The sequence below is a fragment of the Leptonotus elevatus genome, chromosome 19, assembly GCF_054856555.1.
Source record: "Leptonotus elevatus isolate MCC_2025b chromosome 19, RoL_Lele_1.0, whole genome shotgun sequence".
Lineage (NCBI taxonomy): Eukaryota > Metazoa > Chordata > Actinopteri > Syngnathiformes > Syngnathidae > Leptonotus > Leptonotus elevatus.
In genome coordinates this window covers 12,392,343-12,418,624 of record NC_141257.1, presented here as the reverse complement: position 1 = coordinate 12,418,624, position 26,282 = coordinate 12,392,343, and the positions used below count along the sequence as shown (strand labels likewise).

The 26,282-nt window shown below is 38.2% G+C and overlaps 1 protein-coding gene across 1 annotated transcript in view; it reads left to right on the top strand.

Moving 5' to 3' along the window:
* ext1c (exostoses (multiple) 1c) overlaps positions 1-26,282 on the top strand; it is a 74,225-nt gene that overhangs the window by 12,617 nt on the left and 35,326 nt on the right. The window lies entirely within an intron of this gene.

Genomic DNA, 26,282 nt, shown 5'->3' with positions numbered 1-26,282 from the left:
AACGAATCTCTAATTATAATTATTTCGCCTGTAATGGTTCTGGATATTTAAAATAAATAAAATAAACAGAAGATGAAGTTTACACTCTGAACCATTTATATGATTCTATTCACTAAAAGCACACACTTTCCCAACCTAATTTAAAAAATCTGTCCTCCAATCACACCCGAGTGTTTGCGTTATTATTCAACAGTGCTAATGATATAGGTGATAGGCAGATAATAAAATACGACACTTTAGGACATGCCATCTGTTCTCGCCTCCACCCTGAACTTAAACTAAGCAATAAAACTCAAGTGCTGACAGCGCTGCTCATTAGAAAGTCTGCGCCTTTCCATTTAGAGATTGATGACGAGTCCCCGAGATGGTTGAAAATTACTCTATTAGGAGTTTGAGCGAATAGAATAGAATTGTGTGTGGAATTTTAATTTTTCAGTCATTTTTTGTTACATAATGACAAAACAAACCGAGAAGACTTAACTCCTTAACCATAACCTGGCTCCTACTGCATCACACTCTAACTAATCAATTCAAATATTCGCCGCCATGCCGGTTTGAGAGGTCAAAGTTTACCCATAATTAGTGTTAATTGATGACAGTTGTAGGTATATCTCCAACAGCAGAATTTTTGAGCAATGCCGTTTCCAAATAACTATCTAATCCTAATCTCAAGGAGTAACTATTAGTGTTGAATTAAACTTTAATCCTGTATAACCAAATTTTTCAAATGTTTTGTTCTGTTACTGCATGTCAGTAAGTCCTTTTGCTTAGAGTAGGAAGTAAGTAGGAACTCTTAACTTTGCATGATGCTCAAATGCACTTTTCCAAGTAGGTGGTTGGAAATATCTGATTTATCATTTCTCTGGAATGTAGCAAATGTCTCAGACCAGAACACATACTATGCATCTAATCATACCTACCCAGACTGACATAGGTTTAAAAAGGATCTGATACAATTGAATCACCTTGATGGATGGGAAATTGAAAGGTCACCTCACCATCAAATTTACGATGCAGTTAAAGAAACTCCAAAAACTTTAAACCATTTGGGATATTTTCTTCAATGAAATTAAGCCATTGAGATTGTTCGTCTATAGAGCACAGGTGTCAAATACAACGCCCAGGGGCCATACCCGGCTCGCCACTTCATTGTGGGAATGTTTTTAGCATTCAGCTATTGGCATTCAGCTTTCAACATTCCCACGCAATTTCTGCAGAAATTGCACTTAGTCTAGTTTTATAAGCAATCTTGTGCGTCACTTTCCATGATTCTTACTAAAATCTCTTCCAGAATTTCTAAATGTCATATGTAGAAATAATAATATAGATATATTGCAAGTGTTTTTTTTTTGTTACCAAACATCTTTTTACAATAACTTGAACAAAAATTGAACAAACTATTATCTTTAACAGCTGATTTCAAAACTAGTTATCCATCAGTTGTGGATATTAAACATTTGTATAGTTGTATAGTATAATGTAGCCTATGACAAAAAATAAATAAATAGTTTGACACCCCTGGTCTAGAGGTATGATTTCTGTGATGTAAGAAGCTTGATGAAGTGATACTGGGTGTTTTTCTCTTTCATTAACACCAAAGCAGGCCATTTCAAACGACTTAGTGTACAAATCCAATTTACCTTGAAATGGCGGTTAGTTGGTGTCTCCAACTATCCAACTACTCTCCTCCTTTAGCCTTGTTTACATTGGAGGTGGGCAGCAAACTGATGAACGTGCTTAAAGTGCAATGAATGAGTTCATTTATTCCACGTAGCCCGTTATTGAGACACTGTAGTGGCGGTGGGATGAAGCGGGCAGAAGGACACTGGAGGGAGTTGTGGCTGTCTCGTGCGGTTTTTGGTAGAAGCGTGAATGGCACAGGCGAGGTGGCATTAAGGAAATACAGAAATATCTGGAGGATTTCTTTTTGGCACTCATTAGTGAAAATCCTGAATAGAGAGGAAGGGTGTTGTTGGGTGCATCTCGTTTTACATTAATTTTTACAATTGACTGACAATAAAATATATAACATCATATGTCAAATTATGGCCCTCAATCTAATGCAATGTTCTTCAGGGACCAAAATTGTAAAGATATGTTCCTAGTTGTCTATGGTGGCATTACCTTTGGGGGTACAATGATGTCCTTTTATAGGAGTCTATGGGCTTATTTCTCCTTTCTTCTACGGATCAGCCATCTATCAAAAGCTAAAAAACACTCGTCTATAATCACAGCTATTCTTGCCATAAGCTTTTGTGCCCGTGTCACAGTTAATGAAGCTCTTAGAAGGTGGTACCAGGTTAATGAGCGGATGCATCTGCTCCGCCGGCAGATTAGCCCGGAGCGACCGGGACAAGGCTGTCAAAAGGAGAAGTGGGAAGGGTTGAAAAGGACAGGGAACTTGGGGTGTGGGGTAGCGGCAAGTAATATAGATTGAAATATATATGAACAAAAAATGTCATAAAATCAGATTTGATAGTTTTTGTCCAACCCTGCTAGGATACAAACAATCAAGCAAGTGATAGTACAAGTATAACACCCAAAGTGCAAGTAAGGGCATTTACATTAAAAGTGCCTAATTTATACAGTTTATTGAATTACTTTAAGAGGTTCTTAATCCCTCAAACTTGTACAGTTAATTAAAAGAAAAACACTAGAAAGCTGTATTGAATGTCTTTTTTTAAAATTCACTAAGAGGGATGCCAATGTTGACCTAAACAAGAGGTCTTGCAGACTCCGGCTCTTTAGGCCCGCTCCTGTGGCTTCTTAAGAAAAATAAAATAAAATCAGAAATTTATATTTTTCTTACATATTTTTTAGGTAAAATATTATTTAAATGAATTAATGATTTAGATTTAAAAAATGCATAATTAAGTCCTTTTTTTTTTAATTGTCAGAAAAGGAGAGATGAAAGATGGATAAAAAAAAAAGTTTAAAAAATTACCTAAAAATATCCAAAAAGTGACCATAAAACTGTCCAAAAATGAAGAGGAAAATCAGAAAATGACCATAATATCCAATGAAATTGAAAAAAAATGGCAAGAGAATTGAATAAAAAAAAAAAACTATAGAAATCCCCAAAATGACCATAAAATTGCCACAAAAATTAAAATCTTATAATTAATAGCACAAAAGCAGAAAAAAATCCATAGATAAAAGGTATAAGAAAATGAATCTCAAAGTATTGGATGCTTCATATTTTTATGTTTGGTGCAGCTCGAATTAGCTTTACCCTCAGTACATTAGGCTTACACTAACACACTGTTCATCATAATGTTCAAATGTTTTGCAGCACCAGACAGATTTTTTGTTATTAATTTGGCCTAAAATGGCTCATTTGACAGTAAAGGTTGCAGACCCCTGACCTAAACATTCATTTATTTTGACTAAAAGCTGAAGAAAAATACTTGGACAATAAGAGCTGCGAATGTCTCTGTGTGTGTGCTCAAGTGTGTGCATGGAGTATGGATGGGAATAAAGAAAACAGAGCAAGTAGTAGGAAAGAGACAATTTAGAGGTAGGACGCTGCGGTACCTAAGGCATCAAGTTCAGAAAGGCAGAAAGGGAACAAGTCATGAGATAAAGATATCACGAAAAAAATTCTATAACTTATGGTTTCCTCAAAGCAAACTTTACAAAAATGCAAGAACGAGTTGGGGCAGAAGGGTGACAAAGATTGAGAACCGTGGTTAAAAACGGGAATGGGAGTAGAGGGAGAACTTGAAACACAAGAGAAGCTGTGGTGCAGCCTAACGGCCTAGTTTCTTTCACTTTGGAGGATTCTCTAAGAAAGTGAAGAAAAGCATACGTTGTATTGTGAATGCAAATGAGCAGGTGGGGGGGGGGCAGAAGCGGGGTTGGGCTTCTGAGGGTGGGGAGTGTACTAGAGTTCAATTTGGACCTAGTACTGAATGTGCGAGTGATAGCAGGAAGATTAAAAAGACATGGATAAGAGTGACCGATTAGAGCACTTTGAGAGTGCAGACATTGACCAAGGTTTATCTTGTGCCACATCTAGCATTGACATTTAGATTTTTTTCCCCCAATGAGGATTCTAAAAAAGAAAAAGAAAATAATTTATCATATGCTAACACAAAATTTTTCAAATTGACCTTATCATAAAATCCTGTCTATAATACGCACCCGTGTTTATTACATCCTCTCATAATCACCCTTAAAAAGATGGGGGTTTTTTTCTTGTATTTACTAGTATCCTTTATTATCAGATTGAATAATATTTGTAAAGATTCAAAACATACAAATTGAATGCTTTGAAATCCAGGTTTAAAACTATGCTCTTTTCCCATACTTATGATTAAAGTCTTTCAAAGTATCTTTTTAAAATCATGTTTTGAAAATAATTTTTTTCTCACTCTGTATGCTCTTTTAATAATTTTAGTAAACTATTTTTAATTTCTTTACTTTAAAATTTCTACCTCTGTTTGTAACTGCTTTTAAATGTTGTACTTTTAATTACAGGTTGTGAAGCACATTGAGTTTCATTTGTACGACGGCGGATTAGGGCCGCAATTTTTTTTTTTAGAGGGTGGTGGGCAATATTCCGAGAAAAAAACTCACAAATTTGCCACTTTCTAAAGTCGCAAATTTGCGTAAAAAAAAAATCGTAACTTTGCGAGTTTAGAAAAAACTCGAAATAAAATGGAAAATCAGAGAAATACACATAACGTACTACTTGGATGTTTGTGCCAATACTTTTCGGCCGGGTTTTCATATAACGAGATAATAATTGCTTTAGCAGAAATTAACCATCACATGTTGAGCATTCACATTTTGAAGGTACGAAGACGCTTCGCTTTGCGAAGGTCCACACCCTGAGGATCAAGCATTCAAGTTAATTTGTTAAGATGTATATTTACTTCTACATATATATTTCCAGAATTATTATTTACACGTTCATACATGTAGGTATTTTTTTTGTACAAGTAGCTAAGTTGATGTGTCGAATCTGCTGCTCTCCGTCATTAATTTGCATTTACCTAAAGTATGCTAGCTTCTGATTGGTTAGTGTTAGTCAGCTGATAGGGGATCAGGAAGTGTTGTCGCTCTAGCTGCGGTGAATGACGAGTAAAGTTTAAATTAAGAATGAATCCGTCTCCATCCTGCCTTTTCATTTTATAACATACACCATTAACCACCAACGATGCCTTATCTTAGACTAGAGCTACGCTACGTGTATTTCTCGTAAGTTTTTTTTCTCTGAATATTGCCCCCGCCCTCTAAAAAAATCTATTTATATATGACATTAATAGGCCGTCGACCTGTCGTACTTTTGTGTATGAAATGCACTATATAGCAGTGATTTATTTATTTTTTAAACAAACCGTAGGCACTGCCTAGGTATGGGGTAGATGCCACGGACTTCCAACTTCACACATCAGCGTCGTTTCCGGCCACTGATGGCCGCGTTCCAACACTCGCACCCCCACCCCTGCGCCCCCTTGCACGCAGGGCGCCTCAACTCTCTGAAATGCTTCGGACAACTGAGACAGACACACTACACACTCGCACCCGTCGACGGCAACCGAGGGGCACAAAGGCTGAGGCGCAACAACTGGGACGCGGCCCACACATCGCAAACAGGAAACGGAAGCAAAGCTGATGTGTGAAGTCCCACATCCTCCGTGGCATATACCCCATTGGGGCCATTTTCACAATTCAGTTGTTCTTCCGGGATTCAAGCTTAGACAATAATTGAGACCTTATAAATTATAGGATATTTATTGTGTCTTAGGGTTACCTTTGCCAGCTTTTTCACTTGCCTTCTCAGAGATACTGCAGCAAATGTGCTGTGTCACGTGTGTGACTTAAATGAGTGTTAATGATGGGATTTTACAGCAAATACCAAAAAGGAAAGGTTCATCGATCAAAATGTAATAGCATGGAAGTGGATAAAGAAAATAAGTTGTCAATCATCAATTATTTTGAATTACTATTTTCTCATCAAAATCTAATGGAAAAATACCACCCAAAAAATACAACGAATAAAACTAATCAGGACGTTGCACACAAACAGACAAACCCAATACCAACATAAAGAAACTATATCATCACTTACAAACCTTATATTTGAAATATTCCTATGCTCACACAAACATACCGTATTTTTTTTACAAGTTGTAAATGTGGGCGTCGTGACCTGTAAGTGGTAAATGAGAATGTTGGCAACCCAAATGAGAAATGCGCGCAGCCCACTGTAATTAGGGTAAGTGAAATTGTATCTCAGAAAATGATGTGGTCTTTGTGTGCTTGCGTGTGTAGCATGTCTCCGCAGCCTGTTTCGAACATTTGGAAAAGAGAGGAATCATTGTGATTTTGTGGCCCTTGAACACACTGTTCTCCATTGTTGCCCCCACTACATTACCAGACAGCTCATACTTTTGGGTCCCACACACTCCCGTAAATTGCGGCTGAATGTATGTATTGAGTCATCAAGAACAACTTCATAATGTGGCGAAAAGTCGTAGGCAAGACATCATTAGCTGTTGCCTATTTATCTGGTTGCTGTTGCCTTTAACAGCTGCTAAGCACTTATAAAACCAAATGAGCCACAATGAACCAAATGTTAGAATTTAAATTCAGAGGTTTGATGAGTCTCGGCATTCCAGCTTTTAAATTGAGATCTTGTTCTGACCGCTGCTATAAAGCAAACAGTGAGAGATGTTTAACCTGACATTCAGAAGACATGCTTGTGCGGTCATAAAAACAAAATAGACTACGGGAAAATAATAAATCAACATGCAAAATGGCTCGCTATTGACTTAGCTTTGCACTCCCTCTGCTCAGACTGCAGCTTCCCATAGTCCCAAAATAACATTTGATGCCTCAATCTTGAAAAAACATGAAATGTCGGTTCGAAACTGTTGCTGTTCCTTCCTTATGTGGTCTTTCAATGGTGGTGTAGAGTTAAAAATATTTCATTGCATGTTGCATTTTCAGTCTTTGCAGTCTGATTCTTCCATGTCTCTAAATAGCTTGTATTTATCGTTACACTTTGGGGGCATTTTAGGTGACACTTGCCTTGTGTTTACGTTTTAACACCGGTACAGCCAATGACAGTGAAGCCGGATTAATGCTCCGGCTTGCACAGGCTAAAGTTTAAGAACCCACTATGCTACAGGACCCAGAAATGACCATTAATAAACCACCAATTAAGCAATTTGTTGTTAATGGTTTAAAAAAAAATTGCCACTAGGATTTGAGTTATTTACAAGACTTTAGAACCCCCCCCCCCCCCGCCCCCCACACACAAAAAAAAAACTAGACAATGTGCAATTTCTGCAGAAATTGTGTGGGAATGCTGAACGCTAAATGCTAATAGCTGAATGCTAAGATTAATTATTACTAGTAGTGTGAATGATAAATCAAAAAATAAACGTTAAACTGCATGCACTCTAAGTAGATTCAAGCGGGAATTGAACCCAGAATCTTCCACATGCCAATCATGTACTTTAACCACCCAACTATTGTAAATATTGAAGTATCTTTGACATTGTATGAAATTTTATTGAGTAATAGACTATAATGCATTTCCTGAAATTATAGTAATTTGGTATACATGCATCTCACTTAGTGTAATGGCCATGGATATATTTGCAATTTACAGTGGGAGGTGGAATTTGGACCCACGACCTCCTGGTTACTGGACGAGTGCACTTTACCAGCTCTTTCGGGTTCTCATCATGCCTGCCAGTCCTCAACCAGGGCTGCAAATCCTGTATATAAGCAATGTGTCCGGGGAAATGCTCCCACACAGTCAGTCAAGCAAATCGCTTACTGAGGTCGCAAAACATTTAAAGAGCGCACACAAAAGGCACATTTCATTACTAGGCGCGACGTCGATTATTGAGAACATTGAAGACTTTTAACTCATTTGCTCCCAAAAACGTATAAAAACGTTTTATTTTAAATATTGCCATGGTCCAAAAAACATATGGTTTTTTTTTAATGCTAGAGCACACAGAAGGCTTTGATGCAGTCTCTGACCTGAAGAGGTAGATTAAAGCAATGGTCGGCCAGCAGGTGGCAGCAGAGTATAAGAGAGCAATCAGGGCCATGTTGCAACAAAGCTCTTTTCCTCAGTATTTTGAACAGGTTTGTGAATAATGATGAAACTTAGCTATTTTCTAATTGCTGCAAAACGGAAACAGATACAAATTTAAAAAAAATCCTGATGAAAGAAGAGACTCTAATCTTTCTTTTGGTAGGTTCCTTGTTTTTATAGCAATAGAAGTAGCGTTTCTTCTTCACACATCTACTCAAGTAAAAGTAAAAAGTGTAGTGTGGTAAAACTATGAAGAAGTTTTTTTTTCTCAAAAAGTAACTCAAGTAAATGTAACGGAGTAAATGTAACTCATTATTACCCACCTCTGAAAACTATCATGCATTGACAAGGGTAATATTTGTTGTGCTTGGCCCACTGCTATGTAAACGTGTGCGACTTTCAACCCTTGTCACTTTGTTACTTCCCTCCCCAACATCCCATGTGTCTTGCTCCCTCTTTACAGTTGACTGCAAGTCTTCTATAATCTCTCTCAGTGCAATATGAATAATGTAACAGCTTCTTGCTCCCTCATGAAAGCAACTTTCTGGCCTGGAAGACTTTACACACACTGGCCTCATGCGCCATAGTGAGTTGCACAAAGTCATGTCATGTCAAATCTATGCATTCCCCGCTCTAGCGCTATCCTGCTGCTCAGCCCTCGTGCAGGCAAAGGTCAGGACAGGAAAGGTGACCGATTACAGCATGTTGTTCAACTAGTCACATTTAGTAAGGAAGTGCTGCAGCTGAATGCTGTCAAGTGAGTTTGGGGGACACAAAAGATGATAAGAAAGACATAAGACAACATAAGAGAGTTCTGCTCTTGAAGTGACTGACATAAGTTGTAATACAATAATAATATGATATAATATAATATAATGAAATTCCGCTTTGGGGGACTAATAAAGGTTTTCTAGTAAGTATGTATATATTTTTTAAACTTAATTCTGATTTAATTATATATTAGGGGTGTCAGGCGGTTAAAAATGTTTAATCAAATGACTTCACTAGGTAACTCATGATTAATTGCAAATTTCATATCTGTTTTAAATGTGTGTGTATATATATATATATATATATATATATATATATATATATATATATGTTAGGGCTGTTAAAATAAAAATTTGTAATCGTAATTAGCCGCATTACCTCAAGAGTTAACTCACGATTAATCGCAAATTTTATATCTGTTCTAAAAGTTTTAATACTCTTGTTAACATAAAAGTGAAAAAAATCATTAAACGAATGGAAATATGGCTGCATCTTTTAGTCAGTGATGCAGTAATTTCATAATAATTCATAAAATTGAGTTAAAATTAAAGATTTACTGTAAAAAAAAAAAAACGAGTGTGATATTGATCTGTCTTGAGGTCGTTTTTCTGCCACTAGATGGCATAATTGCATTTGTAAGACGTTGGTCAGTGCATTTTCCTTTTCATATTAAGAGCCATCTAATCTTTAACATGAAGTAACTTGTAAAATTCTGCAATTTTTTTAAATTGTAAAATACAACTTGACCCCAGTCTCCACAAATATATGCATTATTATAAAATTTATTACTGCTAAATTTTGACGTGGATGTGTCTGCCGCGTTGCGACTGGAATTCCCCGCGTACAGGCTTTACAAGTAATACAGTACAAAAGTACAGTGGATGTAATTCTTATCGCCGTGTGTTCATTAATGGTGCGTTAAAAAAATAAATGGTGCTTAAAGGAACTTAAAATTAATTAAAAATTAATGCACTAATTTTGACACCCCTAATATATAAATGACCGGAAAATATGTTTTTATTTCAAAGATGTGAGTGCAGAGAATCAAACCAAATTAAATCGTTCCACTTTAAAATTGACCCTCACCCCATATATCGAGATATGTAATTGAATCATATTCGATTTGACGATATTTATATATTTGTATAAATGTATTAATTTATTTATTTTAAGGGACACCTAGCCCAAGTTGGCCAAAGTAAATATTGTATCATGAAATTGTTTTGATTATTTATCAATCTCTTAAATTTAGACTGATTTTACTTACTTTGAAGGTCTTCTGCCATCACATCACTGATGATCGACAGGGATTTTATTATTTTGCCTTGGGCAGTTTTGTGAATCATTCAGTCAAATTTCATGATGACATGGATCATTTATATGCTTCTTGCTCCAGCCAGTACAACTTGGTTTAAAAAAAATAAGAACTTTAAAAAAACAACCTAAAAAACATGAAGCAATGTTTCTTTTGTAATGTATACATGTTAGCTTGTGAAAATAACAGATTTACAATATGAAAATTGACACGAGGCCTGCAGACATTTGTGGACATAGCCAAACACTATTGAATGCCTGAAATGAAATATGGATGGAAAGTGATCTCATACTGTTCGTGTTTGAGTTTCACAAACTGCTATCCGAAGGCGTCATTGCTGTTATACAAACAGATTTTCAGGTCCGTTGCGAGCCCCTGCCAATTCTTTAGCTTTCTTTGCAAGATGGTATTAAGAAACAACTTATTGCTTCAGCCATAATTGACTTTCCTATTGTCAATCTTGTAAGCTTTTTAACAATGTGCACCCGGTTCCTTTTCAAACGATTAAATTATATTAAAATAACAAATTTTTCATGCATTGGGAAGAATTTGTGCCTTTGCTTAGTGTTATCTTGCCTGTGGGTACGTGTTCCCACAGCATTTGTGAGTGAATATTAGTTATTTGAAGGAAAAACAGTCAATGCTAATTTTCCTGTAAGCATTTGAATGGGATCCTCGCTTCACTTTTAGCATTAGCGCTAGGCTAGCGATGTTTTAAAAATGAAGCATGTTTTGTATTTAAATATACAGTGGATGTAATTCTTATCGCCGTGTGTTTACTTTTACAGTTAACTCCAACTGGGGTGTCATTAAACAGCTTAAAGGACGCTTAGGGAAAACAGAATAACTAGAGTAACATACGCAACACACTTGCTAGTTGCTAATGCTACGCAAGCAAAATGGTGCATTCAGGGTACTTTTAGAGTGTCGGAAACTTTTGTTTTTTTTCCGATGATAAGCTTTTATGGGGAAAATAATTGTCTATTTGGCCCAATTGGCCGATTGTTTTGGCTGATGTTTGAAGGGCAATAATCGGCCGATTATAATCGGCGGCCGATTAATCAACCAGGCCCTACTGGATACACAATTGCCGATTAATCGGCCGGGCCCTACTGGATACACAATTATATCCAGGTCTGCAAAAAAATAATCATCCTTCCCGCCTAATCCGAATTTTTGGCAACTAACGATTATAACCTAATAAAATCTTCTGTCTCTAATTGTGCCTTATTGAGCCTTAAAAATACAATTCCAATACAAACATTACCACTGTCAAATTTTTCAGGCTTTTTCGTCTCTTGACAGTACTTGCTTGCTTGTTCAAGTATGTCAGGTGCTTGTCATGTATCATGGAAAAGAAAGCGGGAATTGCTCCAGGGCTCTAACACTTGTGTGGATAACTACCTAATGGGTGTCCATTCAGGGTCCTAATCGGGCCCTCCATCAACCTTGGCGAACACTGCCGGGATCATTGCAGGAAAGGCCTCTGGCAACCTTGCTTGCTGTTGTCCGGGTCAACTGAAGCGGAAAGGCTTTGACAATGACAATGCGGTTCGTAGGGAGAAGGAGGAAGGCAGGGATGGAGCAAGACGTGCCTAATTCCTTTTGCACTTAAGGAACAGGAGCCCAGTGTCCTGTTTTCACTGTGTTTATATAATCGGATGGCATCTGCTTGAACGTTTGACACCATCATCATATGTACTTTTGTAAGCTTACTGATGTGGAAAGCAAATATTAATTATCTTCCTTCTAGTGTCTAGTATTGTATTCCAATAAATTGAGAAAAGTCACTGCTACTAATGTTTATCGTCTTTGATTAAGGCCTGACATATTCTTAATGGTATTGTAATACAAGAGTACATTTGTGACTTTTGAATAGTAATTTAAACTAGAAAAATTTCCGTGGAAATTTTGAATGGGCCTGCTGACTCACGTGGAAACACGCAATCAAAATAACATTTAAACCATTGAAATCGCTCAAGAAATGTGGAAGTTAACCATAATCAACATCAACTAAAAGTATCTTACTGTCTCTTTAAGAAACATGCACATTCACGCACACACATTTGATTTTAACTAACATTTCAATGAGCTGAACAGTTTAAAATTTAAACCATTGAAATCGCTCAAGAAATGTGGAAGTTAACCATAATCAACATCAACTAAAAGTATCTTACTGCCCCTTTACAAAACATGCACATTCACGCACACACATTTGATTTTAAGTTGTTAGGAGACGTCACGCACCAACATTCCGTTGATTTTGTATAGGATACGCACACCTCAAACAAAAGCCTCTCACGACTTAACGGTTGAAGATGCAGATTCCAAAAATGGCTCGTTAGAACGGCAAGGGTTTGGGGAACGCGAGCATGTTCTCAGTTTTTTAATCTGATGAAAAATGACCAAATGAGAGCAGGTTGAAAACTTATGATTGATCGATAATGAAGAGGGAAAAACGGCGAAATTAACATTGAAAAGAGATCGAAATAGTCCGACTTCTCCTCGCTTAAAGTGAAAATAAAGGTACTAAATGACACCTTAGCCAAATAAAACTCAATTTGTCAGAAAGCAGACCCTTGTCACTACAAAATGTGTGAATTTGATGTCTAGTGAGCAAAGATTGTGGCCATGGTGACGAGTTGAAGTGAAACTTGAAATCAATTTTTTCCCTGTCTACTCTCTGAATCTTAATTGGTCCGCTCAAGCCCATGCAATACAAACCAATGTGATAAAGGCTATTTCACTCACTGTCTTTGAACCCGCACAGGGGGGAGAGCTTTCATTCCTTAAATTTTTTTTTGACACTGAGCTAAAGATGACAAAAATTCCAACAAAATGAGCTAAAATTCGTATCGGTCGGTTAACGTATGCGCGCGCAGCGTGTCTTGGAAAAAGGTGCTTGATTGGAGTTGATCTCTTTCGGTTTCCCATTCATTCCTATGGGACTTTTTTTTGGGAGTTTTTTGGGAATAGCGTCGCCATGGTAACTGGGAATTCTTATAAAAATAATAGCGCAGCGAGTCAGATCGAGCCACATCGTTTGATACCTCATTTGTGCCGGTGCGATCTACGGTACGGGCCGCATTTTTGCGGAAAATAATAAACCCTTTTCCCCTTTTTCTAGGATAGTAATATGTGCCTTCTGCTTCGCAGCAGGCCCATAATTAAAGCTACATTAAATAGTATTGCTTACATAGCAATTTCATTATTAGCATTTTTGTCTATGCTATTTGTGTGCCATATTCAAATGCTCTGTATACCTCTGTGGAAGGTACATTCATATTTATTAAATTGCCAATTCGGTTTTTTCACTAATTAATATTTTTTTTAATAATAGTTTTACTTACTTAAAACTCAATTAAACGCAGAATGAAGCACTATCGTCTGTATAATATTGTATTTTTGTGATTGTTAGATTAGGCCTCTTAATAATGACGTACTGTAGGTGACTTGAGCTGGACCGCTGGGTCGCTATGTCCTGACTTGGCGCCTTCCTATCTATCTGCAATCTGGCACTTTTTTTTGGGTTGAAACCAGTTAAGACTATCAGGTCACCCATTTTACATGGGTTAGGCCAAGGCAGTATGAGTAGAATCCATTTTGAATAGATTAGACCTTCTTCCGCATCCAACAAAAAAGGCTCCACAGCTTTGTACTCAATCTTTCTGCCATCCAGCAAATAGTTCAACTGATAATATGCAGTCTCCTGGTTGTTATCATTAGTATAGCAAGCATTAAAAAGATAAAAGAACTGGTGAAAGTGATAATCCGTATCACTGTAATGTTCAAAGGGCTCACTAATGTATGCTGCACTAATCTGATCTACAAAGGTTTTAATAACCCTGTGCGGTATTGGGGTTAAACTGGTATTTAAGTGAACGGAGCATACTATAAATCGGTAGAATTTTTAACTACCAGTCATGTCTTCTCTAACCCCGTAGTATTGCACATTGACTATGCCGTAGTTCCTTGATGAGACAACAACAAAAATGTTTTTTTTCATGCATCAAAAAGCATATGAGTAGCTCAAATTAGTGCAAAGTACTGTAGTTATGGTCACTTGTATGAGTAAATCCAGCACTGACAGTAATCTTTGGCCTGGTTCTCTTGTACCCCCCCTCCATAGTGACCTTTTCGTTAGGTCATAGTGTACTGTTTTTGGTACAGCAGACTGACATGGCCGCCCTTAGCTTCCTCAGAAACACATTGAAATGGCATAAACAGTCTATTAAAGACACTTTGTTGAATCCAAACCTCACAATTTGTATTATCCGAGCAGCACTGGTATTGAAGGAGTACACTGGGAACTCCAGTCAATAAGGGAGGTGTTTTTTAAAAGGTGAAGAGTACCAAAAATATGTAGCCTATATGAAAAAAAATGTGTACTAGAGACTGGCTTTGATCCGAAGGGCCAGAGTAGCCCTGAAGTCTTTATTACTTATTAAATTATAATGATCATTTGAAAATATTAATTAAATTTAATTTGTACTATTATCAACATTTGTTCAAAACCCATACATGTACATCACTGTAACTGATGTTACCTTCAGAGGTGGGCAATTTACAAAATTGTGCATCATTCGTCAGTGCCCTAGGTCATTTTCTCAAGCCGAAACCAAACCAAACTGTTATCATCAGTCCGTCATTTTTATTTTAACCACGATTCTGTCACCACTTCCTCACCACTATTCTAGCACCGATGGACCAAGGTGGGCATTCTGTCAGTCCGTCATTCGTCAACAAAATAGGTGTCCATCAGCAACTAACTGAGAGGTCCGTCGGTACTTGTCCTGGTTAGTGACGATTACACTGACAGCCGAAAACAAATTTCCGTCAGCGCTTCGTTTGTGATTTTTTTTCAAAGTTTCTCATCATTCATCAGCAGAGCTCGGCAAAATCGTGGTTACATCGGCCTGTCGTAAAAGTACACGGACTGAGAAGGATCGTCTGTATTGACCCGGATCGACGGATGTAGACCTGTTCCAGTCGGTACTCAGTCTGTGTGTTTTTTCGAAGCTTCACATCACCAAGCACTTGCCCAAAATGCGGAAACACTCGACGAAAGGTGGGCATCCGTCACTAACTACGTTTAAATGCAATATTCAGCGAAAGGTCAAAATTCTGGTTTCTGAAACAATCGCGGTAACACGTTTACATGAGTGGCGGAAAGCGTTACTCCCGTTTACATACTCATTTGTGCTTGATTGGAATAACCCGTTCGGAACGCGACGCGCAAACAACGTAATTACGTAAATAACGTCATTTCCGCTTTTAACTTACTATACTTTAAATAAAATATATATTTATGTCACTCAGCAAGCTAAATTAAGGAGTCAGTTTCCTCCTCGCCACAGAAGTGTGGTTCTTTGCTGCGAGCGTCATGTTTGTTGATAACAGCTTGAGTATTTCGGTGGGTTACACGCCAGAAGCACGGACTTATATACTTGTATTTACTGTATGTGTATATAAGCACAAACTGTGGCGTTTTGGCCGTAGAGACACAAAATAATGTGAAAACGCAGCTGAGAAATCAATGTATTCTAGGGAGGCTCCATAGCATGTAGGACGGAGCTGCACATACAAGTCGTGACTACATGGACCAAGATTCCTTGCGAATCAAATAACAAAGAAGAAGAAGAAGAAGAAGAACATTGCCTTGATGGTTCAAGGTATTCCGAATGCTTTTATATGAGCAAGAATTCCGATTATGAAAGGAGTAACCCAGGGGTCTTTTTAAACCCCCCGAATAAGAGCATATTTGGGTTATTGCGCTTGTTTACATGGCCTTAGAAAACCTGAATATTGCCAAGATTTGGGTTTTAAAAGGGTTACTGCCTCCATGTAAACGTAGTCACTGACGGGCGGATGTAACGACGGTTTTGCCCAGCTCTCTTCGTCAACAAAACGGGCATCCGTCACTGACGGACAGTCTCTCTGTACTGTCCACCTCTGGTTACCCTACTGGTGATATTATGGCACAGCAGAAATTGTCATACCACCTACGTAACAACTGATCTGTTTGATGAAACTCCTTCCGACATTGCCTAAACAAGACTCCACCTAAACAAAAAGTGACCCTTGACTACTAAAAACAAAATCATTTTGAGCTGTATACTTTTTTTGGGGGGAAGTCTCGAGAGGATATTTAAGCTTCTTTTTTCTTTCCCTATGTGATGTCTTCTGATTAAGCGTATGTTTGTTGTGATGGGCCCAACATCAGCAAACACAGGTGACAAAGCCGCAGTTAGGCACTCTTATATTCTGCGCACAACTGAAGAATACTCTGAGCATCATGAATTACTCATGAGGTCTGCTGTTGAACTTTCATTTAATGATAGCTGCACTGGGACCGCTCGGCACTCCTCTCCCGTCTTCTTCTTCATCACCTTTGATGAATGAGAAGCAAGTTGTGAGCGGAGCAAAAACTTCGCCGTAGTTGCTCTCAGAGCGGCTTTCAGTCGTAGGAAACACCGCTGTTGCTCCTCGCGGTGAGTGATGCATGGCCTGGTGCACTTCCTTGACAGGTGGCCGACTATACAGAACAAACCAGCTAGCTGAAATCTCTGCAAAGATAGATCCTTCACAATCACATCGACTCTAGAAAACAGCCTGCTAACTAACGCAGACAATTAAATGCTCGATTTGGCAGCTCTGTTTATATTTACCATAAAATCCCGTGTATAAATACGCACCCGTGTATAATACTCAAAATCACCCTTAAAAATATTTTTTTCTCTGTACTTGTGTATGATTTGCTGACATAATTTTTTACACTGGCCAACAATTTAATATTTTTTTTGTGTGTGCCAAAAATATTTTAGTGATTGGATTAATATTGGGATGACCGTTTCCTTGAATTGGCTGTATTTTTTAGAGATCTTGATAATGTTGGAATGAATGTACGCCTTTTTTTTTTATACAACATCGAGGTACCGGTAAACGTCTATAAAATATTATTATTAGTTTTATTATTATTATTATTATTAAAAATTTTATGAATCTGTGTATACAGTGGGATGATGTTATATGGAAAGTGTGTCTTATTCACAAGATTTTATCTTAGTAATTAACTAATCTGTTCAGCTGTTACTAACCTAACCAGCACAGTAACATTTGAGTCTGATGTGAGTCTTCTTTTTTTGTTGTCTTTTTCTTGCCCTTGTAAGCCACACAGTATGAGACAAGCTGACAGACAGCTTCTGTTCTCAGAGACTGTAAATAGGACATGAGCAATAATTACAATTTGAAATGATAGCCGACTTGATAGCCCTAACCATTGGTAAACCACAAAACCGTTTTATCCCTAATCAGTACCTTGGTCAAAGAAGTGACTGGATATTGACATTGATGTTTTTTTTTGGTCTGGGGGTAAACAGATAAAAACACGCAGGCATGGGGTAATGAAGTTCACGATAGGCCTCATAGTCAGGCGTTTGGGGTACTTTAATGAATGTATAGTGGTTCACTTGCCTGAGTTCTGTGCAGGCAGGTGACTGTGTGAATGAGAGTGTTTAAAAAGAGATCTTACATCATTGTGGGAATGCTGGAATTATTCTGTTCTATATTCAAAATTCAAATTTAATGCAAGCTCTCAGTATATGCTGACGCATTCACTACAATTATTTGCAATGTCACAAACTGCAGCAATGGATCAGTGGTTAGAGCAATTGCCTGTCACCACGGAGGATCTGGGTTCAAACCCCGCTTGGACAACTTTTGAGCTAGTGCAGCGGAGCTTTGACTCATAAACAGGAAGTGATGGTTCGAATCCCACCTTAGACGCATTGCAGTTCAAGTGTTATTTTCTATTCATTTATCTTTTACTACTACAATTAATACTTTGTAATTTTCCACATAATTTATCTTTCAATTTACTTCATAAGCATTCAGCTTAGCATTTAGCTATTAGCATTCAGCATTCGCACGCACTTAGTCTAGAGTACAATGCTGTCCAGTCAGCCCTCATTACAGTATTTTTAACCACATCTACTATTAGCTTGGTGTTGGTATGCAGTCTACTACAATGACCTCTAACTGTCAGCTCACGGTATGCCTTTTATGTGCCAACCTTTCACCCAGTACGCCACATTAGACACTCACACCCTTACATTGCTGTATATCACTGCCGTTTTTGCCATTGCGCCTTCTTTAACATGATCGTCTCCTTAACATATGTTGATGGTTGCACACATGACCCTGCTCATGCGCCAAATGGCCTCTTGCTTCTCACTATGTCTTTCTGTAAACTGTCATTTCACCACTCTAGTAACATAGCTTCCTAACTCATCTTTTGTCTCTCGGATAGGCATTTTTGCAACATCTGCAATGGACTATGGAGAGTAATTTCCTAAAAATCAGACTTTGGCAAAAAAAAAAAATTTGAGTTAGGCAGTTATGTTATTTGTAGTGCTGGGAGTAGCCTTTATAGCCTTTCACATAAAAAAAAAACAACATAAAAATGAAGTATAAACATCTAACAAAATTGTACTCATTACATTTGACTAAATCCCTTTTCCTGCTCTTGCATAGGACAGGCTATTTACAAACCCATGCACTAATGATTGTACAAATGATATGCATAAAAGCTTCAGCAGCATTTATTGTATCACATTGCGGATTCAGTGCATGAAGCTACTTCAGGCTGCCGTTTACCATCTCCTACCTCACAATACCCATGCAAGCACTTACACACTGTCACACTCCATCATGCTCTCTAATAGGGTGGAGGCTAATCGGAGGCGCTCCGTAGACGGCAGTAGGGTCAATCCATATTCCGTCTCTGCAATTCTACCTCCTCCACTAGAGCCCAATGAACTCCAGGGAATCCATGGAACCAATAAATGTTTTGTGATCAATTAGAAAGCCTCCACAGAAAGCAATCCATACTGCAACTGACTCACACCATTCTGTCTGTACGTGGTAATTTTTTAAACCAAGCTTTTGTTGTATCTCTAGTTTGTAAGTTTTATGGTTTATCGCATGCATACATTAGTGGCTCCATATAGTTAATGGTGTGTTTGTTCGAAAACATTTAAGTGAAAGAAAAAGCACTGCAAGTAAACGCATCTGTATTTTTCTTCTACATTGTGGCATCTGTTTACATAACTACTGCAGCAGATGGGCCAGAGGGAGAAACAATGTTATTGTCTCATAAAACGTACGCTTCTATAAGTGCATACTGTGCCGCATTGCTTCCAAGGTTAATGTAATGATGATTAAACTTGCGGTGGTTTATTGATCCCAGTGGAAAAATTCTAGTGGTAACTAAGAAGTTATCGCTGAACAAGTGCGGTAGGTTGTGGGATCTAATTTCTGGCGGAGTGACTGAGTGGTAGCAGTGAGCGCTACACCACTCTTCATTCATTAATAAAGAGCAGCACTCAGGAAGGGAGATAGCTTCAAGCTCGGATCCTTGTTAACAATTACTTCTGGACTGTTCTTTTTTTCCGTGGTCACAACTTTAATTACAATGAATAAATTAGCAACTGACTTGTAGATGTTGTTGTCGTGAAAGTTTTACACTAATGGCTCTATTTGTGGATTTGTTTTTGGTTAGTTTGATTTTTGCACGCTTGTAGGGGCAGCAACAGGTCAGTCCTCTGTTGAAAAGTATAGTGTATATGCTAGGGTGACCGTATTTTTATTTCCATGAAAGAGGACACTTTACTCAAATATGCCATACATTAGAACTATTTTAACATACGCTTCCTCTGTATGGGTAGAAAATAAAATACAAACTGTCAGGGTTACATTTAAATCTTCCTCAAATGATGCAACTCCATGAGACAGGAATCAAGGACCACACCCAAGTTTGTCTTTCTGCAGAAAGGAGGAAGTGGATGCTCTCAGCACCAGAGGAAACACTACCTTTATGTTAAAGTATTTTTTTAATGGGGGCGACGGGGATTGAACCCACACCATGACCACGTTTCCGATTTGAGTGAGCAAAAATTCCGGGGCGCCGAAACAACTTTGGCCCTTATTTGAACGCTCAGGAAGTGAGGTACGTAAAAAGCTGACCTACTATTTTCTTAATGTATGTATATATATATATATATATATATATATATATATATATATATATATATACACGAGGCATGGGTCGAGACACAAATCCCACGAGACGGGATGTTTCACGAGATTGGGTCCGCGAGAATGAGACGAGACAAAATATTCGCAAAATTTGTAATATAAAATAAATCCTAATATAAATTTTCCAGTTTTCAAAATGTTTTCTTTTTATTGAGCAGACTGCAAGAAAATGTAAGTTATCCCATGTTGTGGGCGCAAATGCTTTTGCATAGTTGTAGTGTGTCCTTAGATGAAAGATCGAAATTGCAAGTTGCCCTATAGTGTTCTTTTTCTGTAAAATGTCAAACTTTAGCGAGTTCGGCACCATGTTTCTAGCTGCGCTCGTAAACATCACCACACATGTTGTGTTACGTAACGTGTGTGTTGACATCATCGTCCCCAGTGTAATTGATTTGGCAAACAGTGCCAAAGAAAACACTGGGAACCGTTTTTTCAACAAAAAACAGTTTTCGATTCCCATCCCTCAACAAGCCAAACTACAGCAAAAAAAAAGAAAAATAAGCTCGAGGATCTCGTGCTGTGGAGGGACAAGAAATCTTGTGGTTTTCCAATACCGCGAGATTGCCTTGCACGAGATCACGTTTCATATGTGTGAATATGGAGTGACTATAAGGTGCAGCAGCATATTTGACAAAATCAGCTGTTCCTGTAATCCTATTTATCTAAAAAAAATAAATTAAAAAAACACTAACAGGTCTTTCTCGTCGTGTGCTAGTTCAGACAAAAACATTTGTCATCCTGTGAGGGTGCTACCTTAGCATACTGATGTGGTTTTGTTTGTTTGGTTAGAGAGCTCACTGGTGCCAACTGGAAGAAAAAAAGAGGAGAAAGCGTGCTCCAGGCAGATACAAATTATTAGCTGCTCCTCTCTTCTCTCTTTCCACCTCCTCCCTCTTGCTTGCGGTAATGCATCATTGATCTATGCTGGGAAAATATATTGCTAATTCACTGAAGCCTTCTTCGCCTCATGGCCCGTCCGGAGTTGTTGACTTTATTCATCTCCTCGCTCTCTCGCTGACTGACTTTCCCAAAGCTCTAACCAGCATCCCTGCTGGACTATTCTTGTCAAGTGTTGCTAACGACGGCAACGCCAAAAGCACAGTCATTAAAATAAATGATTAGTTAAAGGTGATAATAAGATGAGCAGCACCTACCACAGAAAACGTTCACCCTTCATACAGGCAGATACGCTGCAACAGAGCAGGCAACTAATTGCTTAGGGCCCCAAGCTAAAGTGGATCCTGAGAGACGGCCGACATTGGCCCATATGAATGACAAAGCACTTAGACACTGCAACGACAACGTGTCGCTATCGGGAATCCCCCGCATAGGGCCCCTTAATTACTGGTAGCTTTTGTTGGCTGACGGCTAATAGGGTGCCCCGAGTGACGGTAGCAATTAATCCATTTCAGTGACGCAACTGAAACCAGACACTGCAATGACAATGTGGGAATGTATATATGTTACATTAGAAAAGTAGTGATGCCAGTTTTCCCTAGTCCAACCAAGCATCAGAAAACTGCTCCACGGTCCTTCTTACTTGGGGCCCTTAATAGTCTAGAAACAGTTCTGTATACTTTTGCGTCAGGCTGCGACGGAGACGTTACGGCGGAGCCACGCTCGTGCGTTTGCCTTCATACTTGTGCGGAATACACATCACAATACACATCAAGTTCTGCTGCAGTTTCACTCAAAGTCTGGATTTCGCTACGGCTGCTATTGGCTAGGACGCCACAGAGTGGAGATTCCCCTGCATTTTATGACCAATTCAGGAAGTCCTTTTTCGTTTCAGGAACAAAAAACAAAGTTGGGAGAGTTGGCTCATCACCTTGGCAATTATTTAGTGCAAATTTGCAACAGTGTCGGCCATAAACTCGCCAAAACACAACAGCCCTGTGCTTAGCGAACACAGTTTTCATCAGTTTTAGTACTTTTATCTGCAGAGATGGGCAAAATTGTAAGTTATACATCGGCCCGTCATTGACGGATGCCTACCTTTCGGTGAGTGCTTTATGACGCGAAGTCTCATAAAAATACACAGACTGAGAAGAACCGGATTGACAGATGTAAACCTGCTCCAGTCGGTGCTCAGTCCGTGTGGCTTCGCGTCATAAAGCACTCGCCAAAAAATGCGGTCGGTAATCGTCAATGGCAATGTATCAGCGATTTTGCCCACCTCTAAAACTAGCTAAGCCAAAATGCATTTAATAGATAAAAATACATTTAAAGTTATCGATTGTTAACAAATATAAAAAATGTGATTTACACTGCACTCCCAAACAGTTAACATGAATTTACATACAAAGTTTAACAAGATGAGAATGACTTGGAAGGCAATCTAATTTTAAAACGTCTGACACAACTTTTAGCAATTGTAATTATGGTATTGTGTCATTTTTTGCTGGCTAAAATTACAGGATGGATGGATACTTGGTACAATACGAATCTAAGGACTGTTTAATACAATAATCACGTACGCTTCAAGGTATAAAACTAAGATAGAACCTAATATAAAATGACTACAGTAGAATTGTCTTTCTTTATAATGGCATGTTTTTGTACGCGTGGCAAGGTAAAAAAAAAAAGAGCATTCATGGTCCATGTCATTTATGTCATGCTATATACAAATCTTGTTTCCCTTCTGCCCTTTCATTTCGCAAGTGGTGCATTCTTTCCTTCTCTTTGCTCACTCACAGCCTGGCCCACATCACTTTTTTGTATACCGTGCTATACATAAAAATAACAATTTACATGACTTCTGATATCCGCATAATGAGCAAGGTGTCAATCACCATTTTGTTTTCATTACATCTTCCTTATCTTGCCTTCCCAGATGTGCATGAGGGATGAGAAACTTGAGTGAGGAAGTATTTTGTTCTACTTTTGTCTATAGTCTATTTTCTTTTCAACTGGCTCTCCCCCAGAGACAGCGCTGATTCTCTTCGCCGTTTCGTGTAAAGCAAAGTGATCGGGCAGTTCCCCGCTTGCCAGTAAACTGGTCGGAGCTAATTAACCACTAATCTCTCAGCTGTCACTTTCTGAGGCGGAATTTGGACTGACTTCAATCTCCCGCTCTTGTCTTCGCTTTCTCCCAAAGAGCTGTAGGGTCCCTTTAGACAAGCACCAAGCAAGCCCACACGGCTCAAACCAGACCCCACTGCGCAGTCCTGACATCAAATACCTGGCCTTATCTGGTTTTGACAGCCAGCAGACGTCAGCCACCCACAGGAAATTGAAAGCTGGGCTTAATTGAGTGACAAAGCACTGTAATTTCATTGGAAACACTTGGGGAAGAAAATCCAAGACATGTCTGCCCTCCAAGGAGGGGAGTAGTTTCAAGACAGCTGGGAAGGAATGTAATGAATTCTTGAAATGGAATATGGAGCGAAGTATCCTGACGTGGTTTCTTGTTTAGTTTGTTCCAGAGATATCTTCAGGTTACATTTATGTAGTCAGTAGCAACCTTTTATTGAAGCCAAGGAACATATTTTATATTGGATATGCAGTTTAATTTTAATGCGGATTTAAAACTCACTCCAGTTTTGTTTTTAGGCCTTGTCTACACGTAGCAGGGTATAATCACAAGGCAGCCGTGCAAACGTAAATACAGATGTATGTCATTAAAACAATACTTTTAAAAACCTCAGATCAAAGTGACCATCTGCGAATACTCCATTTCTGTGTCTGAATGTGAACATCTAAAACCAGGGTTTTGCTTTCCAAAATATGCGACAAAATATGTTTTTACGTCAAATTGGCGACCTGTGTTTACTTGGAATGGGACAAGACACAAATCCCACGAGACAAGCTGTCTCACCAGATTGAGTCCACAAGAATGAGACAAGACGATATTTTTGCTTTATTTGTAATGTAAACAATGCCTAATATAAATTTTCCAGTTTTCAAAATATTTGCAAGAAAATTTACGATCTAGCTAACTATTTTTTCCACTTGCTGTCGACTGAAGATGACATCACCTGTACCAAAAAGTGCAGGAAATTTCCAGTGTCAGCACAATCTCATGTAAAGTTCGTAAAAGGTTTCAAAATATGTTTGTAAATAGTGAAAAACTGTAAGAGCATATTAAAAAAATTCTTTGTGACAAGAAAACCTGTTTGTGACAAGTAAAAACTGTCTGTGAACACCTTTGCAACCTTTTACAAAAAATTTTTTTGCTGAAGTTCACAAACATTTGCCGCTCAGAGGGATACATACCAGCTTTATTGGTTCAGATTTGTAAAAAATAAAATAAAATAAAAAAATCGTCAAAATGTCAAATATCTGCACGGATCATCGGTCTGGTCGATAATCGGTCTATCCCTAATTTTTAGCACCGTCTTTATCTTGTTGGAATGCCCATGAATAGAAAAACTCCTGTATATATACTACATACATCGCAATGACTGGTACGTAAACACCTTATTTACTGTAATCCTCTCTGAGCGCTCGTACCCACATACTTTGACATTCACCGTGTCAAACCATATACCATATTCAAAATAATAATGCATTTCACTGCAAAACAAAGACTCTACTCAAGTTAGACTTCCAAAGACAAAACCCCAACTTCCCAAGTCTAAAATAAAATGAAACGTGCAATAGAGAATGCCGCATATATGCTGATTTGCTGTGCTGCCCTTTTGTCTTTAAAACATAGCGATCCCTTCAAAATCCTAATTAAATGCAACATGTTAGTGTTTACGCTCTTTGGAGAGCAATTAGTGATTTTTTTGTAGGGCAGTATTTGTGTCCTGCACTTGCGCAAATGTTGTTTTGTCACTATTTATCTATCTGGTGGTCCCACTGTTCTTCATTTAATTTAATTCTTCCCTTTTTTTATTTCTCACTTCAAGCTCCTGCTGATCACTTTCGTATTAATATTTGTAAAATGTCCCTATGCTAGTAAAACTGTTATTGTTTTGTTTTTTTCATATTAAGGCTAGAAGAGAATATAATAGGATGTTGTGGAAGAATTTCAGTCAACTTTCAAACGATGAAAACTGTGACTTCTAAAAACTTTTAGATGTATTAAATAAAATATACAAATTCATGTATGTCAAGATTTTGTGCTTCATGCTTGCGTACTATTGCACGCCAATCCATGTTATTTGGAGATCCATTGGATCATATCTTGTTGCCTTCCTTACTACCTTTTGTAAAGTGATTTGTTATTATTGTAACCGCAAGGGCAGACTTATTTCATAATGTATCCAGAACCACGGCCAAGGCAAACAGCCATGTTTGCCCTTAAAAAAAACAATTTCTCTTGTGGCACCACCTCCGGCATTTTACACCTGAGGCAACCAACTACTGAATGTTGTCTTTGGCATAAATAAAGGTTATATTGTACGTCATTTGAGAAACGATTAATAGTATAATGATTTATGTTTCCAGGGTTTAGGTTGGCTTCTGAGTCATTATATTTCTTCTATGTGTGTATCCTGTTTTCTGTCCTTACAATGTCGGATCTACCCGTATGTGTATAGGGACGTAATTGAGTGCATGCTAATACATAAAAACACATGTCTACTCTCAACCCCCTAGAGATGCGCTATACTGTCGATGATTGTGTCGCTGCGGGAAGATGCTCTCTCTCCACGTCTAATTAACTTTCCGCTCCATTATCTGTGTGTTTATGTTACATGCGTGTGAGACTGAGGGGGCTGATTCATCGTGCTGCTTTCACTGAATTATTTAAAATGGATGTGCACTATTTAAATGCAGTTAAACTATTGAACTCGGATTGAAGTTTTGGATTTTGTCTGTTAGACAGTAATTCTATGTATAGTAGGGGTGTGCAAAAACATGAACTACGATTTAAAATTGATATAAAATGTCCCAAAATCGTTTTTGTTAAAATTATTTTATACTGTCTTGCCCTTGTTTGTGTGTGCCTTTATTGGGAGAGCTGTTCATGTTGTACACGATTTGGCCACATAAGGGCAGTGTGGTTCCGCGCATTCTGATAGACTGCTAAGTTGTAGCCACATTAGAGAGTCGAAGAAAAAAGTAATGATCAAATTATGCTAATAAAAGCTG